Source organism: Lepisosteus platostomus, chromosome 17, assembly GCF_059453375.1.
Source record: "Lepisosteus platostomus isolate fLepPlt1 chromosome 17, fLepPlt1.hap1, whole genome shotgun sequence".
In the NCBI taxonomy this organism is placed as follows: Eukaryota; Metazoa; Chordata; class Actinopteri; order Semionotiformes; family Lepisosteidae; genus Lepisosteus; species Lepisosteus platostomus.
In genome coordinates this window covers 13,206,031-13,218,163 of record NC_142627.1, presented here as the reverse complement: position 1 = coordinate 13,218,163, position 12,133 = coordinate 13,206,031, and the positions used below count along the sequence as shown (strand labels likewise).

Genomic DNA, 12,133 nt, shown 5'->3' with positions numbered 1-12,133 from the left:
AATGCCCCATTTAGTTTTCTTTTCACTCAGTGTGCCACTGGCTGGTTTGCTGGAGTGCCCAGTTTCAGAATAGTGTTGTTGTCACTGTTTCATGAGACTGACTGCACACTGAAGCAAAGCCTTTCTGTGCTTTAATACATTTTATATTTAGGAATGTTAAAGTTGCCAGAGAAAGAATGACTATAGAATACTAGTTTTCCTGTTTTCCTAATGTATCTGTGCTCATTTTCTTGACAACAGGTGATTGAAGGAAACAAAATAAACGATCAGGGTTAAAACTAATTTAGTTTGGCTTGCTTGTATGTGAGATGTATAGTTCCTATAATAGCGGGATAGGTGGGTTGTTACTAAATCAGTTTTCTGGAAAGAATGTCTATATTGCAACCTTGAACAAGGAAAATACATGGGCAAACATGACTTTAATGTACTTTTAATCTGGAACGGAAACTCATACTACAACTATACATGATCAAAGTTATATAATATCCCAAGCTAGAGTACCTCATGCTTTCATTCCTGTACTAAACTAACAAGCTAATGTGTGAATGTAACACAAAAAGCTTTCAATTAAACCCCCAGAAATATCCCCAAACACAAAACAGTGGTAAATACCTAACCTCTTTCCATCGATGACTTTTAGAATATCTCTTTTACTAGGCCCTGCTCTTTTACGAGGAATAACATCAGCTAAAAATGTTATTCTTTGTAAAAAATGCAAGGTTTTCTTTTGGTGGTTAGCAGTTAGTGATTAATTCTAATCAGTAAATGAAACCCCCAACATTCTGAGAAAATAGCTAGTATCCCCTTAAAGGATAATTGCAGAATAAAATTCCTATCATGTAGTGGTGAAAGGAATAAACATTGGTGATTGCTTTCTCTTTTCATGGGGGTTCCACTGAGTTTTTTCAGTTTTCTAGATAATTTGTTTTGCTCAAAAGTGATGATTATTTCCAGAGACCTATAGCAGCCTACCACCGAATTTGTAGATCACCAGTCACACACCAGTGGATGAGAATGAAGGAGTAAAGGTGATAGATAGCTACTGCTATGTATCACAAAGTCTAGGCCACTTTGCTGGGGCATGTTTTTGTACATGTAACTGCAGATATTTTAATTAGGCTGAGCTGTAGCTGACAGAATTGAAATCAGCTTGAAAAACCACTTTCAACAGTAAAACGTTTTGTTTGTATTAACTTTAAACATATCTTTGAGCTTGATTTGAACCTTTTGGTCTGTATCACAAATAATCCAAGAACCTAATAATTGGCTATCTTGCATGAATAAAGATATAAGGGTAGTGAGCCTAATTTTAGGGCCTCTGTGAAACCGAGAAGCTTACAATTTTAACCTATTGACATCAACAGCAATAAAGAATGCTATTTATCATGAACTTGCTACCAGACGTGGTTCATGCACTTATTTGGAATGTTATTTTTTTGGCTTGAGGTCAGTGTTGAGGCCAAGTCGTATTCCTGTATTACTCAGTGGAGTTGAGGCTGAGAATGGTTTTATTCTGCTGTGATGAAAGAACCCAGATGAGTAATAGGTTGGTAGATTGAAAAAAAAAACTTTGGATAGATTTTTGAACATTGCAGCTACCATCCAATGTGTCCGTTCTGGTGGTCTTTGGTGTAGACATTCCTAAAAATTTACCAGATTATCCACGATACATCAGGAACAAACCAAAATACATTAGATTCAGAAATACCTGAGGCATCTGTTGGTGCCTACAGTACCTACAGGCTGAGGTGTCCCTGTAACCAACACATTTCAACAGTTGTTGAACAATTAGCAGCAAATTGGCCTTTCACACTGTGAAGAAAGTTTCATCGTGTTCATATTTTATTTTTAAGGAATCGTGTCACGACACGCTTTATTAATCTGAGACTTCACATACGTTTAGCAAATATAAAAACAAACATGCCCCGACGTGTTTGGACAGCACGAATTATTATTATTTTTTGCATTTAAAGAAAAAGCATGAAGATAGCATCATGCGGTCTGAGCATGCCAGCATTGTCTTTTGATACATTTAATCTGATATTTAAGTAAACTGATATTGGATTTAAGTCATTTTACATGATTTAATTCACATAATTAAGCTTGCGTTGCTTATCAGATCCGTAGCGTGCTCTGCGTTTCCTTTAATAAGGAAACTGCGGTAGAAGTTTCCTTATTAAAGGAAGGGTAAGAGCACGGAGTATAATATATGAACACTAACGTCTCCATGTGATCGAGAAGGCTTTCATCAAATACAACAGACGTTTGCGTGCGCACCACACCCTGCAAAAAAACAAAACAAAACACGTGCTTTCATACAACGATTTTGAAAGACGCAGAACAAGGTATTGTGACTGAATGTTGTTTGTGCAACCTTATGTGGTGATTTTTAGACAGTAGGTCGATAGTTCGCTAAAGCGCTATTGCCGCACCAGACAGATTTTTGTCTCCATCTCTCGGGACTGCTTTCTGCCCGATAACCAGCTCTGATTGTGTTGTGCTAGCATGTTCTGACAAGTGACCACCGGGGGGCAGTATCACCCTGATTGTGAGAGCCTAGGAGAGGGAGACGCATCTCTCCGAGGTATTCGGCAGAAATCGAAGAATACGGAGCGCCGCAAAAGTACAGGATTTTTCTGAATATCCACCTTTCACTTTGCAGGTGGTTATTTTGTAAGACACCAGGTTGTGTTTAAAGGCGAGTGGAAAGATTGCAAAGTAATGCTTTTCAGCACCGTAAAATGGTAGATAAGGAGAAAAAGCCGCAGCAGTCCTTTGATTCATCTGAATGAAACTTATCAATATTTTTGGTACAAACATCGACAACAGCAGTGGTTGCATTTCTTTATATTTCACAATTTGTTGTTCCTCGAATTCTAAATGATTTTAAGCATGCAATCAAGCTTATATTATCTATGTGTCATTTAGACGGCATTTACAGTACAGTACTTTCTTATCCCACCTCTCAAAAGAATATTCATGTTAAGAGTACCAGTTGAGTAGGTATACGTTTTTAAAGAAGAACAAAATTAATCATGATATGTGTTCGCTGCAGACCATATGTGCGGCACATATTCAGAATCGGTATGAAAGAAGAGAAATAAGCCAAATATGTGCGTTATACTGCTGTTCACACACAAGTAATACATTTCTTCTGACAGAATAATAAAGCAAACATAAAGAGGTCCTTCAAAATGTTCATGCCGAGAATAACAAAACACCTAACGATAGCTCTTACCGTGTATACAAATCCTAATATTTAAACTCCCTGTAAAAGGAAATTATTAATTTGTAAGTTGTGTCCCCACGTACTGTAATACATGCTAAATAATGATGATCAAGTGACGAGTATTCATGAGTATTACTTCAGTACCATTATCGTATTACGTACTTTACCTGAAAGTGGTCAAATGTAACTGTCATGAATTTCATAGTGTTAAATAAAATGCATTCTAGAAACTTCAGAAAAACGCACTTCTAACGGCCGAGCTACAGTACGTCTTTTAAGACCATTGACATTAAAAGTATAACCTTGTAAAAACAACGCTCTATTAAATTATGCAAACAGCACATGAGCCTTTTGAAAACTGGAAATGTGAAAGTTTTCTTTTGTTATTTTCAGTTGCAGTATTTCAGACATTGGTACCGTCAGTGTCTCAAGATTTGATTACAAAACAAGGTAGCTGGGTCAACAAAACAGCATCCCTTTCAGGCGATTCGCTGCTCAGCTACTGTACTTTAGGTAGCACACCTGCTGAAGATGGTTCAATAAAACGTCATTTGACAGCTATTAAATTTTAAGAACATTTGAAGAACAATTTTAGTACCAAAGCACTTAACGGTAGATTCGTAAAACGCTTTAGAGCATCATTATGTCACGTTGTGAATTCTCAGTTTATGTCATGGCAAAGTACCGATAAGACTTTTATTTTATAGTCTGTAGGTGCTGAATAGGATCTATGAATGCCGTTAAAAACATTCATACATGAATCAACAAATAATTACGCATTTAGTCTAAAATATATCAGTAATTATACAAACTATTTTTACATCTTAAATACATTTTAACATGATTTTAGACGGTACAATGCAAACTGCATGACAATGACAGCCTATTCAGCTAAACAGCGACATCCGAAACACGCACCACATACAGTTGAAAGACTGGCCCATTAAGCATCACGTGTCAAGGAGCTCTCGATGAATAACATAACATAGTGAAAATGTGAGACTTGGTACAGTGAGTGTTTTGTTTATCTGAGTTCCATTCTGAGTGGTTTTACTGTAGTTGACACAAAATGCAGTATAAACACTGGTAGGTTTTGTCTTTCATGCCCATGAAAACCGCTACCAAACTATTTAGACCACATCCCAGTGCTGTCTATATTTTAAAAGGCATATCTGCCATTGTGGGTTTATCATAGAATAGCAACATGCATATTTTGAAACATGTCAGTTTTGTTTCACTTAAAGTTGTTTTTCCTCTCTGTTTTTAAACATGCATGTAGTATAAGCTGGGTGTTTTGTTGAAACACCCATACCATGACCTTGCACTGAAAATATGTACCACTAGTGCAGGGAACATTCTGTTGATTCCAAAAGAGGCAAGAAATCTGAAGAAACACGTCACCTGTACTGTACATGATAACTGAAGCCTGTCTCAATGATATTCCTTGACTTTATCACAGGTTTGCTGTCCATGTTTAAGGTTTAGGCACAGAGTAGGATGTGTAGAATCCCTTTGTTATGTGGCCATCTCATGAGCATGACAATTATGTTGAACACAATAGTGGGGATGGATCCTGCATCTCCAAAGTCTGAGATTTTGAATCAAAAGACTAATTTTCTGATTTTTAAGTAAGAGGGTACTAAACTTGAACTTCTTTCCTTAACCTTTGAAGCATTCGCTAAAGACGTCATACAATTACTGTAACTCAACTAATGCATGTTACATGTTATACAATGTGTGCCCCCTGATTGGAGTTTCCCAGTTTTGCATGTCAGATTAGCTGAGATCCATATGGATTTCACAGCCCTCATGGTCCAGTAAGGAAAACTAAATCATTTTTGGTCTCCAAATAGCAGCCTTCCCTGTGGCTGATCTATGTTGTAGTAGCAAGGTCATTTAGAGAACAAAGTAATTATTTTCAACCCAATTTTAATACATAGCACATGCATAGTATATGTATATGCTAAGTCTATCATTAGCAGACCAGGATATTGGCTTTGTGTTGTCTGGGTGGAAAAAACTAAAACAACCTAAAAAAAAGAAACTACAGTACCCGCGTCTGGCAGGCCTTTGCTATCTACCTTAGGACAAGGGAGGAAATTCAAGCAAAACTATCCTATTTCAAAACATATTTTGTTACAGGCAATGTAACAAAGCAATGAGAGAAGGTTGGATGGAATATGGCCTTTTTTTGGTATGAATTCACTTACCTCCATTTTACAGGCCTGAGACTTTGATGAAATCTTGGAAGTTACTTGGAAAATTGAAAATGAAGGCACACTCACGCCAAATTCAGTCCAAATTAAAAACAGCTTGCTTAAAATGTGGGATTGTCAGTGTAATATTTACATTGTGAATTCCAAGTTTGGAAACTCACACAAGAAAAGGCATTTATGGAAATCCTTTTGTTTTACAGTCAATTCCGGTGGGTTTCATATGGACAAAGGTCAACAAGTCAAAATGACATAAAGGAAATTGCTTGCCTGAGTAGTACTGCTTAGATACACAACTTTTGTGCTGCAAAAAATTAATTTGACAAAGTTTAAAAAAAAAACGTCTGTTCACTTCTAATTTGAATTCTTTTTTATTCATGTTAAATTTCTACAAATGACTGCTGAAGATTTAAATAAGATAGTTGCACTTTATTATTATCATAGTTTTTATTCTTGTACACGTTTTACAAATCGATGCTCCTGTGTTATAGATAACAGAGATGCAACGATACATTAAGGTTCCTTTAGAAGGAAAAACTGAAATCTTACATTACCTCACTCGTTACAGGTTAAGTTTAATATATAATAAGCAGTATTTTCTGAGATGTATAATTTATGTTTGCGGTTCAGAAGCAGGGTTATTGGAGTGGTGAATTTTTGCTTTGGAATAAAAAAATGACCTGCACAATCCTATCCACCATGCCCATAAAATTGTCCTTCTTGCAGCATCTATTGCAAAAGCAAAATAGTTTCAAATTCTACATTACAGGTCTATTGGTGAGGAATTCTATCCTATGAATAGAATTTCAAATATATCACACATTTTCTCCAGGTGGAAAGCAAATTATGTTTTCTTGCATTTTATCTCGACTGATTTGCTATGTGTAAATTATGGCTATGAATATTAATTGGTATTTTGTATCATCTAAGCTTAGCAATGCAGACAAACTGTATATCCAGTATGTATTTGAAAGTCACACCCTTATAGGCCATGGGTGAAGCTAAGAACAGCAGTTACAGTTTTGTGTGAAGGGCTAATTAGTATTCATGCCAATAATTCATTGCAACTGCTGTTCTTAACTTCAACCCTAGCCTGGCAGGTTGGCCCTTCTAATACATTATGAATAATATGCCTCTGAAAAACTTTTATATAGATATTAAAAATGTCTCTAAAAAGCATATGAAAAAAACAGCACATGCAAGACAGATAGTAGTGAGCGCACCCTGTGAGAATACGGTAGAGATCTTTGCATGTTTGCTAATGCTTTTTTGTGGTGGTCATAATCAATATTTTAACCAGGTCTGAACACTGAACCAGTTACCTTCAGGGTATTCTTGATTAAAATGTCTAACAAAAAATATCTCATGGATTAAAAAAAATACTGCACTGATGTGCATAGAAAGTAAGCCTGGGTTTCTTGTGAGTGTTGGCAGTGTGCTTTGAAACACTTGAAGGCTTTCCTCAGCTGTCTGTGTGCCCATGACTTGCTTCAAAGCAATGTTATGGCTATGGCTTTATTCAGCACTGAGGGAAGCCATTTGTCTGATATTAATCTAACCTCTTACTGCCAGTCAACAGCACTAGCCCTGCCTTGTGGCTTCTACTAGGATCATAGCAATAAACGCAGTTTAGAGGTTTATAGGAATTGACTACAATAATTTGGTGCAGTCTAAAGCATTGATTAAAAGAAACAAACCACCTCTAGAAACACCTCAAGATTCCCTTTTTTTGTAATGCTCAAATCAACAAGAAATCAATTGCAAAGGAATCAATTCTTTTCATTCTGAAACGTCAAACTGATAGCCAGGCTGGCTTAACATGTACAAATGATAGTGATTTGAAAGGAAGCGGACTGACTTATACATCAAAGCAATAGGAGTGACCGTCAGTGGCCCATTCAGATATGAATGCATGGCAGTGTTGATGAAAAAGAAGCTCATACCAAATTAGAAACACTACTGATTCTTCACTAGATATACTGAGCTTGAGTTGACCTGCTTTAAAACAGTCTGTTTTAATATTTACTATCAGATTGCTTTATTTGGGTTTAATCTCACATAGTATTTTTATTAAGACTGATAATTTATGATCTGTGTTATGCATAAGTGTTTTATTTGATATTTTTCTTAGTCTCTTATTGAACGTTTTAAAATATTTTTCAACTATTCCTTTTCCTAATCTTTTTGATCCATTGAGCTACAGTGAGGCCTTGTGAAAACCCGCTGTTTTCAAAACGCATTGCACACTGATGTAAGAGAGATTACATTGAAGGGTTAAATAATGTAGAATTATCAAGTTATGTTTTTAATGCAAAAAACAATTGAGATCAAGTAGTTCACATTTCTTAAGGAGACTAACAAGACATCTTTGATCCTACCTTTCCAAATTTCCCTACCTGAATACAAATCCAGGAGCTGTAATTAAAGGCAGAGTGTATCATTCTAATATGTGTCTGTAAATATTAATTATATAAAGATATTTCTCAAAATTCCTCTGTTCTTCTCATTCTAAGTGGTACATATTGAAATTAGTCTTCTGTATTTAAGAGGTTTTGTTTCTTTAATTGTTTTCTTTTGGTGGTAGATGTCAACTAATCCCCGGGGGCCTCACTGTTGCCTCACCTGAGATGCTGGCAGACTGGCATCTGTTCTTGTGAAAATCAAACCATGGCTTTCATGTGGTCATGCAGCCCATGGAAAACAGGAAAATGACGCCATGCTGCTTTCACAACTGTTGGAATCTCTGTACAGTCACCGCATTGCACAATACTCACGAAGACTGCAAAATGAGATCAGAGAAGCAAATGGACACCAACACGGGGGAGTGAAAGACACCACATGAACAGGCAGAGAGATCTGCTTCAGCTGAGGCTGAAGGGCTTCAGAGATCTAACCTCGAATATGAAAAGCAAATGTGTTTTCAGAAACGGAGACAAAGACAGGGGCGAGAATAAAGCACATTCTTGAAGTTCACTGACTTTTTATTCCTGATAGAGGCTCCTAAACCACCTCTTTTCTGCTTTTATAATTGTTTTAGAATTGATCAACTTGCTAGAGGGCGAGTTGTGGGTTCGAGGTGGGTCATGTAACTAGCGAGTTGTGGCTGGGATTCCAGTCAGCAGAGAACAGGTTGAACCTGGGAACAGTTAGCCAAGGCTGTCTCAGCTCCCAATAGAACAGTGACCATGAAGCTTACCGGTTACCTACAGACGTACAGTACTATCAATGAGGCTTGTGCTCCTCCTGCAACTGTTACTGGACCTCCTGTGTGTTGCTGTGTGGCTTGTGCTGTATCAGAGGAATAATGAGCTGAAAGGTGGGCAGGTTGGAGCTGTCTGTCTGCACTTCATTGTTCACCCCAAGGGACCTCAGTGGTCATTGCTGTGAGCTGAGATGTAAAGAAGCAATATGGCAATTCCAAATTGTGTGGGTGTATAATAAATAAGAGTCAAAGTTTCTAAATTAAAAAACATGATAGACATGATGTCTTTATAATAAGGTTTCATGTTTTCTCTATGGCAGAGAGATGCAGAATAAGGGAATAGTTCAATATACCATGAACAAATGAACCAGCCGTGACAGAATATTTTTCAACCTAAATGTAACCCAGAGTGGACATGTTTGGAGTGGTTGTTTTCTTTACGACCATATTCCCCACCTCATAGTGCTTTTCTGAACTTCCTGGGAAGTTATCTTTCTGCGTGAGTTGCTCAGCAGGCTTTTTAGTATGGATCTTGTCGGCTCTTTTGCCTGCTTTGATCTCCAACCATTAATTACACCTGAACTACTCACAAGGTCACACAGATCCTCAAACCTGACCCCTGCACAAGGGCAAGCCTTTCTTTGGCACACTAACCTTGCCTTTCAATTTTGCACAAAGGAGAACCAAGCTGCTTTGTTGTTTTTCATACAGGAGAGTTTGTAATTTCGTTATTTGTACATATAAAGATATATTTATATATAAACAACAGGGGAAGAGCACAATTCCAGTACTTAAGGGTCACAGGTGACATCTAAAAGTAACTTTAATTTTTAATTTTAGCTGTTCCTAAATCTTTTTCTTAGGCTTTTGCTTTTACTAATTGTTTGCCCGGTTAAACACTTTTCATTGCTTGAATATGTTGTTAAAACATTAAGAGACCTACCCCTAAATCTTTAGGATTCCAGCCTTTGGGAATTGGAGTCATGCATTGCTGTTTGAATGCATTGTGCAAAATGTTCAAAGGTAGAAAACATACACACAAACATTATGGAAATGTAATCAAAGGAATAAAAATGTGTTGTCCACTCCAAAAAACGCCACCATTTTAAATAACTTTTGTAGGTGTGTGGAAATTGTACCTGAGGCAATGTTGAGAGCTAACTGTAAAACAAATTAGGATGTGAGCACCTGAGTGAACGCATCCTCTTCTTGAGTAATTAGTGAAATGAGTAATGAGTAATTAGTCTGAACTAGCCTAGTGGATTTACAGTATGCATCAGCTCATACACAGTTATGCTTACAGGACTAAAAAATACGTGAGTTCCACTTCTGACTCAGAATGACTTGATGTTGTGAATGATTTTTGTGTCCTTTTTTGGACCTGTATTTTGTCTGCGTTTATTAGTGGTAATAGGCATAAGGTGCAATAAACGAAAACATAAAAAGAGAACAGGCTGCTTCTCAAATAATTAGACTAAATTGATGCATGATCCATTTGAGTCAAATTAGTATGCTTTTTTTCAGATTCACTTTTTACTTATTGAGCGAGATTGTGGATGGAGAAAATTCTTCAGTACAATAATTACTCATGCTGGCATCAAAGGGGTTAAAAGGCAGAAAAGATAAATATCTAGAATGTGCTTTTTAAAAAATAACTACAATTTTCAGCTCTAGAGAAGGGTTACTGAAAATCCTTTTTTTTTTGCAAAACCCTTACTAGTAACGGTATTCCATATTCCTAGCCCTTTAAAAACAAGTAGCATTGGATTAAACATATTTAAATATGTCTGGTGTGACAAAGTGAAGAAGTTGAATATTAATGCTTTGCTTAAGGGAAAAGTTAGAAGGAGCTATTTATTTATCTATTTATGATTTTCGTTTACAGGTATCCACAGGAGTAACACTTCACCAGACATCTCCAAAGACACAGCCGGTAAGTCACAAGAGGACCTCCTTATGATCCAGTTATTTATTGCCTTTGATGCAACTCCCCCTTCCATCACCAATTACTGTCAGAAAGCCCCTTCATATAAATATGGCAAATTCTCCAAGTTTCACAAGTGAGAATATTTGTTTTAGGTCACATGGGGTCCTTCTGTGAACGCTGAAAGGTAGGAGTGAGAATTGAGGATGTTGTAAGTTAATTAAATATCTGAGGGATAAATTGTCCTCCAAACAGAAGAGTAAATAGTTGGGTTTTAGAATCAGCATGCTTGAGAGGCAGCTCAGGGTAGCACCAATGTAACATGGCTGTGAAAGCCCTCAAACAATCTCATGGTATGAATACAGTGTGTTTACATACTGTACAGTGCCCGTCATTTGCCAAGCTTATTATTAGTATAACTTTCACTGCAGTTATTCAACAAAAATATCACGTGTGTTGTGTTTTTTTTCTCTAAATTAATTGTTTTCTGATTTTGTTTGTGGGAAAGAATTGTTTGCTGCACAGTTGTAGTATTGATATTGGTAATAGACTGGAACTGCTGCTTCAGTGTGAAATATAAAATTCAAGACTTTAGTAGCAGTATGGGATGCCACAGAGGTGCATTTGAACAGGGGTGTTCAATCCTCATCCTGAAGGGCTGCCTGTCTGTGGGTTTTCATTCCAAATGCCCCAATTATGTTAACTAATTATTAGCTTAACTGGATTGTTTTTTAAAGTTTTCCCACAAAGTGGTGGCAATTTCAAGAGACTTATAAACCATACCTGGATGGAGGACCAGGAAGAGATACTAAGAGCACATGACTCTCCCCCCCGCCCCCCCTGATGGGACGCCAGTCCATCACAGGGCCTACACCCGGCAATACTGGTTCCCTTTTATACAACTGGGGGAACTGGAGCAACTGGAGTAAAGAACATCACTACAGACAACAGACATGTCTGAAGCAGGCACCTAAACCCACAGCCCACCAGTTACAAGTCCAGAGACATACCCACAACACCTAGAGGTACAACGCAGGTCTAAAACAATCATCCTTTGCCCTGCTGAGCGGGTTTATCATTTTGGGTTGCACATAGACAGGTGTGTTCCTGCCTGCTGGCTTTGCAGCTTTATTTCTCCCTGGTTTCTCTTCCACGGCTCTTCCCTTAGGGTAGCCAGATCTCCATCTGAAGGCTGTACTCCCTCCCACACACATCCCAGCAGCTGACCTCCACTCAGATGCCTGCAGAATCTCCCATGACTGTTTGTTTGCTGGCAGACTTAAAATAGCATTACATTCTGCCACCTCTACCACTACCTCTCCTTCACTGGAGGATGTGGGGTGATGGTGTTTGGAATTGGCAGAGTTTCCACTAACTGGGCAGACATGGGGACCTCAGTGAGCTGGACTATTGAGCAGAGTGCACAGGGATGAGCAGTGTGCCACTCTATAACTATACTACTAATACTCTGCTGTGTTCCACTAGTGTTGCAGAAAACCACTTTCCATTTCAAGTCAAAATGAGGCCCTACCTTCTTGTTGAGAAGACAAGCACCAAACATTTAC

The 12,133-nt window shown here is 37.6% G+C and overlaps 1 long non-coding RNA gene across 1 annotated transcript in view; it reads left to right on the top strand.

Moving 5' to 3' along the window:
* Positions 1-2,081: 2,081 nt before the first annotated feature.
* Positions 2,082-12,133, top strand: part of LOC148646174 (uncharacterized) — a 36,559-nt gene continuing 26,507 nt past the window's right edge. Inside the window, exons 1-2 of the long non-coding RNA XR_015927908.1 lie at positions 2,082-2,345; positions 10,530-10,577. This is a non-coding gene — a long non-coding RNA (uncharacterized LOC148646174). The remainder of the gene's footprint in view (positions 2,346-10,529; positions 10,578-12,133) is intronic.